Below are 15,958 nucleotides of genomic sequence, written 5' to 3'. Positions count from 1 at the left end.
TACGTCCATAAACATGCTTCCATATTATACTGCAGTCAAAACTGGCAGAACAAAGAAGATTCACTGATTCATTGACTATATAAGACTAGCTGATCAACCTCTTAGGAGAACCAAAATCAATCCATTAAACAAAAACATTAGGGAACATCGATGCTTACCCAGTAAGCAGTTACAAGAGAGATAAGGACCATTAATTACTCATAATTTATTGTTAGCTGGTTAAAAACTAATTATCTTCACATTATCCCTACCAAGTGTCTTAGTTCAGTTTTATGCCACTTTTAGCAATCCTCTAGCAATATCATGATGGGGAAAACCAGAAACAGACTTCACACATTGTAACCATGCGGGAATCATACCTGGGTCCTCAGCGTGACGAGTGAAAGCTTTAACAACTAGCCTACCCTGTATGACATGAAGCATCTGTGTGGGAGTTACATATATAGAACACACTAATACCTGTAAAAATGTCATAAAATGGCCTGGTATGCAATTCTGCTTTACTTCAGAGATCAGTGTGAGGACAGTGAATCAAAAAGAGTGGCAAAAAGACAAAGATCACAAGCACCACCTTCACTTCGTGGCAGAAAGTGACCAAACAGGAAGCTGCAGAACGTCCATAACCTTGAGTCACTCAAAGCTGAGCATCACAGTGATTGCACTCAGTAGGAGTCAGCATTGGGTAGAAGGCGCCCATTTTCTTCATCTCACATATACCCATGAAGATCCAGATCCAGAACTAGTCTTTAGCAAACCATGATAGTTGCAAGAGACCTCTAAGGGGTTTGAGTGGTCAAGAATGCTGACTTGGTTGACACATGTGAATGGTACTTCAACTGTGTAGATCAATATTCATCACGATCACTGGACTGTCGTCTGGTCCAGATTCCAGACTTGACTATTTACAGACTGCTGTCATATATCAGGTTGCTGAGTTTGACATTAAAAAACAATAAACTTACAAAAATCAAAATATCTGCTTGACCAACATCATGCTTCCCTGCTTCCCAAGGTCCTAAACTAAGCATTTCATGTTTGCATTATTCTTAAAAGTTTCAGGACAACTAAACTAAACTGTTCACTGATTTGTACATTATAATCTCAACTGAATACTGCAGCTTCATACAAAACATGCATAACACTGACACTGTTCTCTGATAAGGGGACTGGTAACATTGGCAATAATGATTGTCACTGCTTCAATATGTAACCAGCCTGCAATGAATGATATTTATGGGTTTCAGTAAAATCATTTAATCAGTGTATCTCATGAAAAAAATAGGATGCAAACTCCATTTTCTATCAACTGACTACCTACCTAAGTAGTTCTGAGCAATGTGTAGAAGTGTATCCTACCCAGCATGTATAATCCTCAACATGTTCCCTTTTAACACCTATAGATACATGTGAAGTCCATCTGGACCAGCTACAGCCTATAACCACATGAGACAGAGCCCTCTTAGCAGGTGCTTGCTCACCCCAAGGGCATCATCAGTAGCTATCACTAATATCTTCAGTTCTGCTTAGGAAGGGACTACAATACCTCCTGATGATATCTCCAGATCTCTATTGTGTTGACATCAAGAGAGCCAATTCTCAATATTGCACCAATGCTATCTTGATGACATCTCAGTCCTCACTCAGGATCCATAGGTCAATACAGCAGGGGTGATATCTCCCATATCTCCCCGGACACTGGGAATAATCTGACCCAGGTATCGCTTCCTCATCAATATACCTCTTGCTTTATTGCCCTGGGACATTTACATCCTACTAAGACTGGAGTGGGCAAACATGTCCATATTCCCTGGTCAGTGAAGTCATCTGGATGGGTCACTTTGATAGTACAGTTAAGGTGAGCATGAGACTACTTGAAGTGACATGGGAGCAATCAAGTGTGGCCATCTGGACACTTGACCCCAACAATGCTCTTAATGTAGTTCTTGGGTTACATGCAGGTGCACAACAAGCCATAAGACACAATCACCCTTTATCTGCAGGCTCACCTTTCACCCTGCTTCAGATTGCAAAACAAATACATGTTACAGAACAAATGGTATTTTCTGATTAAAGTGAAATCATGAACTTATCATTACAAAATGCCAGTTTACAAAGTGGTGAAAGGTAACATATGTTATATTCAGGATTACACTTTCTTAGTAAAGAGCAAATTCTAGTACTATTATGGGTTGAGTCCCATATGGGATTCAAATCCACAGCTTCAGAGTCTTATCACCAGCACACACAGTCAGCTGCCTTACCTGCTCAGCCACCACGACTTCCACAAAGACCATGGTCTAGAATACCAGCTGTTTGACTTTGGTTTTGCTTTTGTCCATTCGTTTGAATCCTCGATGGGACTCAACCCCAAAAATGTAAATTTGTGCTTTACTAAGAAAGTGTAATCCCAAATATAACATGTTGCATTAATTTATCATTAGACTATTTCAATGTTAACTGAGTATTAAAGCATGCATGTTTGTACATCATCGTTCATTTTCCTAGGGTTCTGTTCTTGGTATCTTTCAGGGTGTGTTGCTGATAAAGAATAACCAGGGAATCAGGAACCCTGTGTCTGTGCGATAACCTTTCCACCACTGCATTCAGTGTGGGCACACACCCATGAGAAGGTTGCTGCAATGTAACCTGATGCATCCTTTGTCTACCTCACAATTGTTCTGACTCACTATGTGCATCTGCCACTTACACACCTACACTACACAGAACTGCCCTAACGACTTGAGTTGGTCAATTACCTCATTGACCTTCACACCTACCACAGCCAGACAAATGGTGCCATTGTGTACAGACACTAGTGGAGGTAATTTATGCCAACAATCTCCCTGACTCCTTTCATATAGCGGATATGGTTGGAAGAATTAACAGAATGATGGAAAGTGCAGCGAATATGTTATGCCCGCGTATGTCGGATTGCTCTGCACACCTTCAGCGTCACATCACGCAGTGTGATAGGCATGCTGATGTCTTCTGTATCAAAAGATCAGTCAACTGCTTTCTGCACCACAGATTTAACAAAATGGCTGCATCAAGTCATCATGCAAAAAGGAATTAACTTCCACACAAAGATTACTCAGCGACAAACATGCTCAATGGAATCTCTTTCTCTACGTTCTTTATACAAAATCTGCTAGTATAAATATGACAGTACTCTGCACTGAATGAACAAGAAATAACTCCTTCTTTGTCCAAGATTAATTGTATAACACCAAAACTCTTAGAACAAGATTATGAGGGAATCCTTAATCCACCAACTCGATATGACTCATCTGATGAATGGAAATGAAAACCACTCAGTAATTAAATCTGTCAACATGTACAGCAGCCATGGCTGGCTTCTACTATTTCCTGAAACCTCGGCCTGACATACATCACTCGTCCATTATATAGAGGAACTCAACTTACAAGCATTCACAGATATGTCCATCCATATCTTCAACACACAGTAGGCAACTAGTACTCAACTAAGAATCGCCTTCACCAAACGGCTTACAATCAAATCTTCCCCAGACTTACAGTACTGGCTCATTCAAACCTTGAGTCAACATTCCTACCAGCTGACATGAGTCAACATGCTGCCATGCCCACCGCCACAGTGTGAGCAAGTCAGTGGTTCCATCACTCCCAGGTCACTCTCAACAGTAGCAGTATTAATGGTGGCATACAAGCTTTTATTACTCACCCATTGAAGATATCACTGTTTGATAATTTTACAAAGTTTTTACACATTGGGTAATACCATCGCACGATGCCGTATGTATGACATCAAAGTTATGATGTCACAATGCTAATACCTCTGTCAGAGTAGTATTAGACCTTGACTGATTCTCGGAAAGGAGAGTGTCATCACACTCATCGAATTCTTAGGAAAGAAGTACTTTGCTTGATATTATTTTGCTAATGTTGGGTGAGGAATAAATAAAATACTAAACCATGTCCCGTGTAACACCATATTTATGAAACTTGTGAAAGGTATTAGTATCCAACTCGCTTTCACTTGTTAGCTACCAAACCATTCACTCGTTTCATAAATATTGTATTACACAGGACATAGTTTAATATTCTCTATACACTGCCTTGTCTCTGTTTCGACAGTCATCCCCTACAGTAATCTAAACACACTGCTACACATCTACTGGACACTTACATCAATGTGCACTCACCAGTACATGCACAGAAATGCCAACCCCAAAGTGTTGCAAACTGACCATAAAATTAGTGGTCAACTAAATATATATAATATCATGATAATAAAAGATAATATGACACACATCTAGAGGGAAGCTTTAACTTCACATACCTCCAACAGCAGATGTCCAAATTATCAGTATTACATTTCCTTTTGTCATTTCTCTTTGGCAAATATGTATTTAATCAATGAAAAGATATGTTTTCTATATATATAACTTTTTATGATTTTCGTCAAGTTTCATAGACTTTCTAGTCAATTGTATTGCTATAGATTGTGGCCAAAATTCATATTATAAAATCATCGAGGGTGCCATCTCTGCATGCTTGATAGTGTGTTTCTCATGATGGCACATGGAATGTTCACAAAGATACAATAACCAGTCTCAGACAGTACTGGGGACAAAGGTCTGTATGATGACTGTGCCCCTTCACACCTCTGTATAGTCCTGCTCCTCTTCCTGGGACGATAACTCACTCAATACCTCCTCAGGACTTATTGTGGTTGAAGGCAACAATTCAAGGAGATAAATGTACCTTCCCCTCTTTCAAGTTCCTTCTACTTCAGAGGAAGAAAGGAGTAGATTAAGAACATTTACAACACAAAAGTCAACAGCTAAGAATTAAATACAACACTGCATCCCGAGTCACAAAGAACCTTGGGAGAAACGGGTGGAGCAGGGTGATCTAAGGCGACGTGTTGACAGTGTAAACGTTAGTGATGGACTCATTATTCCACTCTGCCATGATCAATGATCGGCCATATGTTCCAAGCTGTGAGTAATAGTAGTAGTTGTGCAAATTAACATTGTCATTTAGACACCTATTGATTTTATGCAAATTTTGGTGAGAGAAAGCCTGAACTGTACTTGCAACATGTGTGATTCCCACTCTGCGCCTGGAGCATGATACTGCATATATGTTATGTTGATATGCTATTTCTGTCACTCACATCAGCCTTGCAACAATCTATAATAAAACACAATGGTTCCAATGGTTCACTGCAGTTGCTATGGATACTGTACATTTCACTCTATTCACTACGAAAATGGCTGTAGCATCAATGAAAAGGGTATTTTACATAATTCTGATTCATGCAGGGATCTCAATCACTAAAAGTAGGGAATGTCCTTAAAAGCTGAAATATCACAAGGAATGCCAATTGTCATAAGCAGACAAGGACACCAAGCAACTCAATATTCATTAGATTTGTGTCCCTCAGAGAATCACTTACTTGGTGAATCATCAGAAGATTAATGGCGCATCACCCTGTGTCATACACCCTGTTGATAAAGCACATACATCTGTGCCTCTATAACTATGGAAAGATGAGAAAATTTCACCATCTAGGTCTAGAATACAGGGTATATGGATTAGATAAGACTGTTTATAGCATGGCCGGCCTCAACCCTTGTTGATGATGGGATCACTACAAGCTCCCATTGCTTTGTATCACTGTTTATGATCACCATCACACAAGGTGTTACACACCATACATCTGTGAGACAGACACTTGTCCAAATCTTACAGCCTATAGTAGGCCATGTGGTAGCGCCTAGTGGTCAAAGCATTTGCTAATCATGTCAAAGACTTAAGTTAGATTCAATACATGGGTAAGATGTGTGAATGTCACATTCTGGAACATTGCAAAAAGTGGCATAAACTAAACTCAATTCTTTAATGTACGATCCCTTTTTGACACAATATGCTTTTGTTTCATCTCAGAATATCGTCATATAATTTCTGATTCACTAAACAAAAAAAGAAATCCAACAAACTGAAAAACTGTGGTCAGGCAAATCTCCTGACACAAAGATTGAAACTTTAAAGTCCTGAACATATTCACGGCCAGCACAATGTAACTTCAGCTGATAGTGAATGTGTGAATACAGTTTTACGCCACTGATAGTAATATTCCAGCAATGTTTAGCACTGGCCTTATACATTGTACCTATTTAGGCAATAGAATGCTTCAACATTGCATACAAATGCATAAACCCTGAGGTTACACCTTGAACCAACAGCAGCTCATTAAAACAAATGTCAAATCAGAAGCCTCTTCTGTTTGATGGTGTACACACTGACAGATATATATATGGACAAATATAAACACACGGTACAGATCAAGTAGCGATAAGCCTGGCCATGTGACATACAAGATGCGTTTTCCCCACTAACAGTGAAACGGTATTGCATTCTTCCGACTGCTTGCCGCCCACTTGTATCTCATCAAATCGGAGTCTTGGTAACAATGATTATTCAATATGGCTTCCAGATGGCTTGTGTGCCTGGGGAAGTTGCTGGTGTCAGAAGTAGGATATGGGTCAAGGGAGAACACCCATTACCTGGTGATTCCCGATCCATGATTCCTGCTCCCCACTCTTGGAACACCGCCTAATCCTGCTTCGCATTTCACCAATACCATCCCCAGTACACCGGAACTTGGCCCTTCCATCAGTCTCGTAATGACTATGGCATTTTTGATATTCATCAAAGTTACTGAAATGTAAAACTTACAAACTTGCAGATTGATATTTATAACTTTAACAACATTATTAGCCATGGGAATCTTTTTCTTTGTATTTTCATACAAAATGATGTAAGGATAAAAAATTACTAACATGGATAAGATAGGGTACCATAAGGTTTCTAGGAACTCAGCTGAATTCAGTTTATGTTTAGCTACCATAATTAGTTTGTTTACATGATCGTTCACACTATATACCTACTACTGACATGACAAGTCAAACTACATATCAAATCATTGAACATAATTATGTGAAGGGTAAGCACTTCCTTTTCACCATTCTGTTTTACTAAAGATTCTTAATTCATTTCCTGCCAGTAAAATAAGATATAAAGCCATATTTTTTTCAAACTTAGGATTGCATTGAAGGAATACTGAATATTACATGATAAAAGCATTAACCTCTGTATATGTCCTAGTCTTTTTAGTTAATAACAAGTAACCACAACTTAACAAAGAGTTCTAATCCTACTGACATTAACTGGGAAATTTGAAATTAAAATTTGGGAGTTTCTGACTAATTTTTGTTTCCATACATTTATATTTAATTTGAACATCCACCTGTGCAAACAAGTAATTGAAAATAAGCATGTAAAACAATGAACAAAAAAAAAAGTATCAGACAATGAACCATTACAATTTGCTGAAGTGTTGAGCTAAAGACCTGTTGATACCCTAAGCTGTAGCAATGGCACAGATATGTAGTATTCAGGCAGTTATGTTTCTGGATATATCTCATCCACTTCCATAATCTGCAAATTGGAAACAAGATCCTATCACAATTAATCAAAAGTTCAGAAAGGCCCAGCAGATAATGCCTAGGCTTTTGAGTGTCAATGGCTCCTCTGAGCTCTTTATCTAAATCCATGTCTGTCAGTATGTTGGATCTCCTTAACACCCTCCCCACTGATCACCTTGTCCCCTCAATAAGGTTCAGGAGTTCACATGATGCAGTACAAACTGTTCTAATCCAGTCAATCAATTGGTCTTCTGGCCAGGATTAGTGTCCCAAGGGGTGATACCACAGATCCAATGAACCCCTGAGCAGCAGGCATTGTCTGTATAGGTCCCCGCCACGACACCAAGAACCCCTGTGATAAACACTTGGTTTTGTTGTATGATTTCCATGTCAATGACTAACTGTAAACCAAAGTAAACCCAACAGTACTTTTCCAGGTGACAGACTACTGAGAAAAGTCTGTTTCATGTAGACAGACAATACCTGTCTTTAAATATGGGTTTCAGACAAACCAGGATACCAGTACATAAATGTACATTCTGCCTCCTTGTAGGATTGTTATTTTGCAGACCATCGCTGTAGATGTGTAAATGCCACAATATTTAATGCATTGTTTCTGTGTGGAATAACAACTCTTATCAACCCTAAACCTGCCACATAATTCATTTCAGCTATAATTATATAACAAGTTGATGACAAGTCCGATCTAACCTCACACATAAATGTTGCTGTCTGATTGGCTGAGCGCTCTTCTATTATTTTCAGTGTACCCCCTGTACAAGTGAGGCGCATTGCAATACACCCTGCTGCCAACAGCAACTAATTTGGTACTTCGTGTAGTTACTTTTTCATCTCAAAAAATGCTAAATGACGCATGGAATTTACTGATGTTTTGCGAATGGTAATCAATGGAAGGGAGATAACTCTAAATCTGTTTTTCTTGTGTCATCTGCCATATCTAGCGATAGCTACGAAAAGATTTGCCTTGCATTCCAACAAATAAATTTTGACAAAATGTTGAAATGTTGTTCCTGTGAATATAAGAACAGGAATTACGCCAAGGCTAGTTCACTAAGACAATACCTGTGGCAAAAACAGTAAGATGCCAGATTAGAATCATTTGATTCACACAGGTTGATTGAAGTGTACTATCCGATACCATGCTTCAAACAGTTCCAAATTAACATTGAGGTGTTCCATAACATAAATTATGTCGTTCACTGGTCTCCTTGGGACCACTGGTTGAGGTACCCTCGTGACCAGCGAACAACTTATGATATATGATATAACCCACACTTGAATATAGCTAATGCTTGGCTCACAACTCTAACTTGCAGTAATGGTTTTCTGTCAATTCCAGCAAAATGGCACATGTAATTGCCATGATTTCATTCAAGTTCATAAGATGGCTAGAAACCTAGTTCAACCATGACAGCCCACCATCCAAATGGCTGTATTGTCTGAATTGGTTAATAATAGAACTGACTGTCATGACAGTTATTTGACCTCAAGAATGGAAACCATTGCTGATATATATATCCTCCGCAATTTCAGATTAGAATAAGATTGTATTTCATGTAAGAATTCTTACTGAGTTCACAGAAGGGAAGCTATGTGAAATCACAAATCTTCCTTATCTCTAAAACTATCAGGCAGTTTTCCCCTGCAGCAGACAGAAGATAGCACTATGTGTATATTCTGGTGGGAAGGAAATGTAAAGAATGTGCAAAGTCCTCACTACATAGCACATCAGTTCAGTTGAAGCACTGTTCTCACACACTCTGATATGTACTCGTGACATTGAAACGAAGGTAAGGTACATTCTAAACATGCAGTTTGATTTCATTATTTTACTCCTGCAATCAACAATATTCCACTTTGGTGTTTCATGCAACACTCAGCATTATTCAACCAACATGGCAGCAATCTGTAAATAATCAAGTCTGCACCATACAATCCACATCATAAGCATTGACCTATGCAATAGAGAATATGACCAATTGATCCTGTTAGTTGTTACGACAAGCATGTGTTCCAGCTATCTCATGTTGATAATGAAGAAATGAAGCATACAAATAATCCTGATTGACCTCATGGAATCAATCCATGCTTTCAGGATATGAAGGCATACTATCAGTCAAGTGACATCACTGCTCACCCAATCCATCTAGTTGCAACTTCAGACATAAACTGGGGTGTGTACTTTAATTAGTGGGTGGTTATGATTACAGCAATATTTAAGCAGTATCATGGCAGCACAATATCAGAAATGGTCTTCACAAGGAATGTATGGCATGTTTTTTCTCCATTTCCCAACTGACTATAGAATAACAATATTGCTGAGTTCCCTTAAGGTTAATTAAGCCTACTCACAACAGTATTCATATGAAACCCTGTCAGTACTCCCTATTGTCTGCATGGATGAGTCTGTAGCTCTATACATTCCCTATTGTACATACACTAACAGACTGTTACTGTGGAAGTCAACACTGTAGAGATCAATATCTTCAATATTCATAACAACTGAAACTTCACTCAATCAATATATCAATATGTCACTTGAGCATTTCACTGAACATATTCATCTCAAAAGTAGCCAATACTAGCCATTGTTACAGATTTGTTGACTGTCTACACAGCATGTAATGGTTACTCTTCAAACATTTCCAACATATTATCTTGTATCGTGAAGATGGTAGTCTTTTTGACTTGATGGTATCTTCCACATAAAATAGTCAGTGCCCTATGATGTCCTCTCCAGACCAGTGTTCACAGAGTCATGGATGGCTGGGTGGACATTGTCACACAGACACAAGAGGTGTACCTTCCACCTGAGATGTCCACAAGACAGGTATGACAGTATGTGAATGGTAGCCCACACAGTTCACAGCCCCCCCAACGATACAATCATTGGATCATCAGGGGAAGAAACGGGACACACAGTGAATGTATTCTGGTGTCTGCTACCACTTGTCACTGGCTCTGCCTTCAACTAGGATCTGAGTTTGTAGCCCATCTGTCAAAGGGACATATCTTAGAAGGCAACTAGTTATACAGAATGGATTGGCCTGATCAAAACTATAAGTGACAAGTTCCCTTTGATATAATAGTGTCTGCTTTTTTGTGTGCGATACAACTGATAGTGTTTGCATCAATACTTACTTCAGCTATTGACAGTAAGTCTTACTATAGTTTGTTCCTCATAAAACAGGTTCAACAATCAATATTTCAGTTGTAATATGGGGTTGGAGAAAGGGCTCAAGAAAAGCTTGAACACTGCTTGCTGTGCTTGCTCCAGAGCAAGAGTCACTCTTCATCTATTGATACTGAACAAGCTGGTGTCAAAATTAAGCCTTTGTCGCCACAAAAGCTTAGTCAATACATAATGTTGGTCGCTATGTCTAACTTTACATAACATAGTTCCTTCAAGTTCAACTTCATCTGTATTTGGGTGCATTTATATATTAATGGATCGCCATAAACTCTTGACTCATCTTTTTTTTCATCACCACTTATTAAACTGCCAAGGACATGCTGTCAATAATACTGACTGTAGCTCAACACATCAGAGCTATATTTGACATGTAAAGTTGTATGGTACCTGTCAAGAACAGAGAATACTGCTGTCTGTTAAACACAGTTCGCCCGGTGAGTATTTGTGACAGAACATGTACATGTGACATATTCATGTATGGAATACAGAGTTATACGATGGCTGGGTCTCAGTGTTCGGCTTCTCCATACACTCAATTCTTCATTTGTTGAGTGTGTTGTTTAACACTAAGCAACAATCCCAGACTTTCCTCATGTGGCCTGTTTGACCAATATGGCAGCTACGATGAGGTGTGTTCCATAAAGATGCATCTGAGAAAGTGTATGTTGGTCTCATGATTCGATTTGTCATTTAAATATGTCATTTGGCTGTGCACATGATGCACGAGCGCACACATGGCCATCCCAGGTCTGCTTGGATGAGCTCTAATGGGGTATTATGTGGGGATGCACCTGACCTTGACATGTCTCCACATCATCATCATCAATGAAGTGGTAGTGTATGTCATATACATGCAGTTTCAGCATGAACAGTTCTATGGCACACTACCAGGCAGGTCTGTGGTGTGTGTGTAATGAAGCAACACTCTACAAACAGCAGTGTTATAACAACAGATGCAGGTAGCACAACAGTCTCCGTAGTTGTAGTGAACATTTCTTCCCATCACTGAAAGAGTCAGCATGAACCTGATCATGTTGCGGTGACCTACTCCAGCATTCCGCCAGGACTATTTTGAGTTGTTACTCCACAGAAGTGTGAGAACCGCAGTCCTCCTCCATACACCTGTCTGTGGAGTATGTAGGTAGGTGCTTTAAACTGCTGAGTTAGTAATTATCAAACTGCACACATTCCTTGGATGGTTCCATGCCCGCACACCTGCCACGCCTGTCTGTAGTTGAAGTCTTGAATCATCTTGTACAGCACCTGATGTATGCAGTGGGTTGATAACCACTATAGACTCTGGAGGAAAGATGAGAGTTCCGTGAATTGTGTTTGGTGGGGAGGTGGGAGGGCTGGACGAGAGTGGGAATGCCTTGAACTGTGTTTGGTGGGGAGGTGGGAGTGCTGGACGAGAGTGGGAATGCCTTGAACTGTATTTGGTGGGGAGGTGGGAGTGCTGGACTAGAGTGGGAATGCCTTGAACTGTGTTTGGTGCGAGATTGCAGGATACTGTAGTCCCATAAATTATGCCAGTATCCGTCAACTGTGTATAGAGGTGGTCTCCAGCAGGCAAATCATGGGTTGAACGAGTAGGCAGCATTTCTTCTTTAACAGCAATGATACATTAACTCAAGCAGGTCTCTTTCCAAGAATCATCAACCTCCCTGTCCCATACGGGTGCATGGTACTATTCACATACAGATCTACTTACGTCAATTCTTCCTTCGAAACATACCATAACGTTATTTTTGAATGTTTGATATATACAATGATTTCATGCAACAAGTTGCATCATGTGTTTAATGTCATATAATTGCCAGACACCAATGTTTCTGTAATTCCAAAATGCATGTTCAAAACAGATAAGAAGTGACCTCCCCTACGTTCAAGCATTCCTACATTTGTTAGCAATCTGTGTCTCAAAGATGTAAAAAATGGTTTGACTTGCTTCTCAATGAAACATGTTTGATCTAAACCATACATCATGATACATAGGACAATATCAACTACATATTGCAACATAATGTGATAAACTTCGAACCTTCACCAACCAACTCTACCAAATCAGATATTACTTTCACACAAATCTCTAAATTAGGACTTCTTCTCAAATGTTCCCACTTCAACTACGTGCAGAAAAGTTGGGGCTTCATAGCAACTGCCATCATGGGTTAGCTGAATGGCTTCAGGCCTAGTTGTACCCTCAATAGCCAAGAAACTAAGCTTGTCATAAGGTAGGTTGGGATGGGTCATGAGGAAAACTGCTACAGAGCATGTAGAAGCAGTATCACTAGACATGTGCTGATGTACATAGGAACATTCTTTGATAAGCAAACAACTGCCATTCCTAATAGCGCTGGTTTATTCATACAGCTGTCAGATAGCACTGGTTATCATATTCATTATCATAATGGACCCATAATTCAAACTTTCAAAAAATAGAGACATGATGATTAGGCAGCGGAACAAGCATATGAGACAGTCTGCCTCTCCCCTCTTCTCTCATAAACCCCTGTAACCAGGTGATACCAGGTGAACCCCAATATGTTCTACAAAATGTGTCATCTGGATAATGAGTGCATCCTTGGCATGAAAAACATCCATGAGGTGCCATATTTAAATATCGTCAATACCATCTGTTGGCAAAATTAAATAATATATTACCCCAAATCAAATTAATTCTTATATTTTTCCAATTTTGAATCAACCAAGTTCTAAATAACATCAATGCAGTTAGCTGATAAACAAAGTACTCTAAATTACGAAATACTAATTCAGTTAAAGGTATCATGCTCTTTGATTTAAAATCATTATATTGTATTGTTGGGGCTGATGACAGTGTTGTGTAGTTTTATTTGTGAAAGCAATACTGAATTTATTTTTGCTGAGTGAGAAGTCGATCTACGAACTTAATGGCACTACCTCTGAGGACCATCACATGAACAGTAACGCACTGGGAACAATAATCACTTGTAAGAAGCAAACTGAATTAATAAACTCATAAACCACAGTCAGGACAAGACAATATCTAAATTGGACTCTGTAAAAATGAGGAGAATCACTGAAATATTCAGGACATGTCGAAGCAGACACGCGAGAATCAAGCAACCTGCAGCAGCAGCAAGAGATCAATACTAGTCTCCGGCTGATTTAGGAAGACCATGCGTTCTCCCAGCATAATCAATGGAAGCTGGATTCTTCTTAGTTGTGTTAGAGGATGGAGCAGGAATGCTGGACGCAGGAGGCAGCGGTAGATGCAGTGACATTAACATAATGACGTACACTGGCACTGAGTAATGCCCATGCTGTGTCACTGGCTCTCCCTGCCACCAAACGACATTTGCTCGGGACATCCACTTGTAGCTACAGGTCAGGAATTTTACCTGGTCACCATACCTCTCCAGTTTTAAACATCATTTACCCATAAAAAAATAATACATTTTGTCTAATTATCATTGCTAAGCAGCTTTCTTCACATTATGTTATAGATACTGAAATATCAACAAATAGTAAATTCTAGCACTTTTCTCTGGATCATCTGTTACAGCAAACATCCTATCTGTAACACAGACAGGCAAAATACATCTGCACACACATACCTGTCAAACACTTTTACTGGCCACCTCGCTCTTCCTGACTCTCCCAGCCTGAATTCCACTGCTAGCTCCACGAACCTATCACATCTAACACAGGATACAAAGCCCAGGTAATCCGTCCGTGTGTCTGTCTGTCCTAGTCTGGGAACACTCCGCCAGACTGTCCCCTTCAAGGTTCAACCACCTACCTCTACACTGCTACCCTCTCTGAGCAAACTATCTCTCAATATGCCCGGTGCCAGTTCTAGCCATTCCTGGTTAGCAGAGGGGAGCTGCTCATGGAATGGAACAGCCTACTGAATGCTGATGCTCTGTCTAAATTAGGTTATGGTCTGTTTCAGAATTGCGGATAATAAATCAATATGTCCATAGCTAAGGCAAACAATATCATTTGTCATCCTTCCACTGGAATTTCTGAATATATGGAGACAGAATGGGTAGGTTGTGAGGAAATCACCAGCTGAGAATAGCAAGACATGCTCCATAGGTGTGTGAGACAACGCACCTTTATGCAGTTATTTCCTTGTTAGGAATATTATCAGCTTATCAAAACAGCATAAATAATACTGAACAATAAAGTGGAATGCAGTGTGAAATATTACTACATCATTCTCCAAAAGGCATCTTGACACATTATTCCTAATACTTGATGCTGAGTCTACACTATGTCCTTTTATCATAACATTGTATAATTGGAAGAATTCCATACACTGACAGTGATACAACAGCACATGCATGATTGACATGGCAAAACAAGCCCCTAGCAGAATCAATATTCACAACATATCATGGTACATTTTCATCTTATGACTGTAGGAAGGATACACCCATGATTAACAGCACTTTATTCCTGTTTACCTAACAATTTCCACAGGCTGCTGGTTGTGTCTGCCGTTGCCAGACCCTGACACATGACCTCCAACCTTTACTGTCCCATGCTGACATGTGCCACTATACATAAACAAGTGTGCTGCCTGTAGCCTCAGGTAGTGACACCTTGACTTGTCAGGCTAATTAATTGACTATGCATTGAAAGATAATAAGTTAGGCCAGACAGCTCTGTTGTACATATATATGTAATGACAAAGCACAGGACATTGATTACTAAGTAGAGAAAACTCAATTATACTTGACTGATAATGTGATGTAAACAAATTATGTTTTCATGAAACAATGTACATTCATATACAATAGATACACTGGAATGCATGACCAAACAGTAGTTTTAAGAATATGTTTCAGATAGAAAATGCCATTGTAAACAATCCATTTACATATTGTAACATCTTCCACAAAATGCCAAATTAGCACGTATTACAGACCGAGGAGCTGTACATCAACACTTTCTGCCAGTGTAATAATTGTCCTCCACTTATCATCCTTCACAGAAACTGAAAGGATTGGATGGTTTGTTTGTTGTTTAATATAACACTCAGCAATTTTTGACAGCGATCTGTAAATGATTTGAGTCTGGACTAGACAATCTAGTGATCAACAGCATGCACATCAATCTACTTAACTGGGATACGATGACATGTGTCAATAAAATCAGTGATCCTGACCATCCGATCGAATTAGTCACTTGTTACAACAAGCATGGGTTACTGAAGATCACCAATTCTAACACGGATCTTCACTGGTCTCAAACTGTCAGGAACAAACACCCTAAAATGTCA

The 15,958-nt window shown here is 39.4% G+C and overlaps 1 protein-coding gene across 10 annotated transcripts in view; it reads right to left on the bottom strand.

The window, feature by feature from the left end:
* The window catches only part of LOC137295584 (neuroglian-like), a 71,942-nt gene that overhangs the window by 33,326 nt on the left and 22,658 nt on the right, over positions 1-15,958 (bottom strand). For 2 of the 10 annotated variants that reach the window (XM_067827002.1, XM_067827007.1), the window contains exon 1: positions 14,286-14,562. The exons of 7 other annotated variants lie outside the window; for them this stretch is intronic. The gene's annotated coding sequence lies outside the window, so the exon portion shown is untranslated. Of the gene's footprint in view, positions 1-14,285; positions 14,563-15,958 lie in introns of those variants that run through there. One more of the 10 variants, XM_067826998.1, reaches the window with a different exon arrangement.

Source organism: Haliotis asinina, chromosome 9, assembly GCF_037392515.1.
Source record: "Haliotis asinina isolate JCU_RB_2024 chromosome 9, JCU_Hal_asi_v2, whole genome shotgun sequence".
In the NCBI taxonomy this organism is placed as follows: Eukaryota; Metazoa; Mollusca; class Gastropoda; order Lepetellida; family Haliotidae; genus Haliotis; species Haliotis asinina.
The sequence above is the reverse complement of the archived record's forward strand: the minus strand, read 5'-3'. Positions and strand labels throughout refer to the sequence as shown.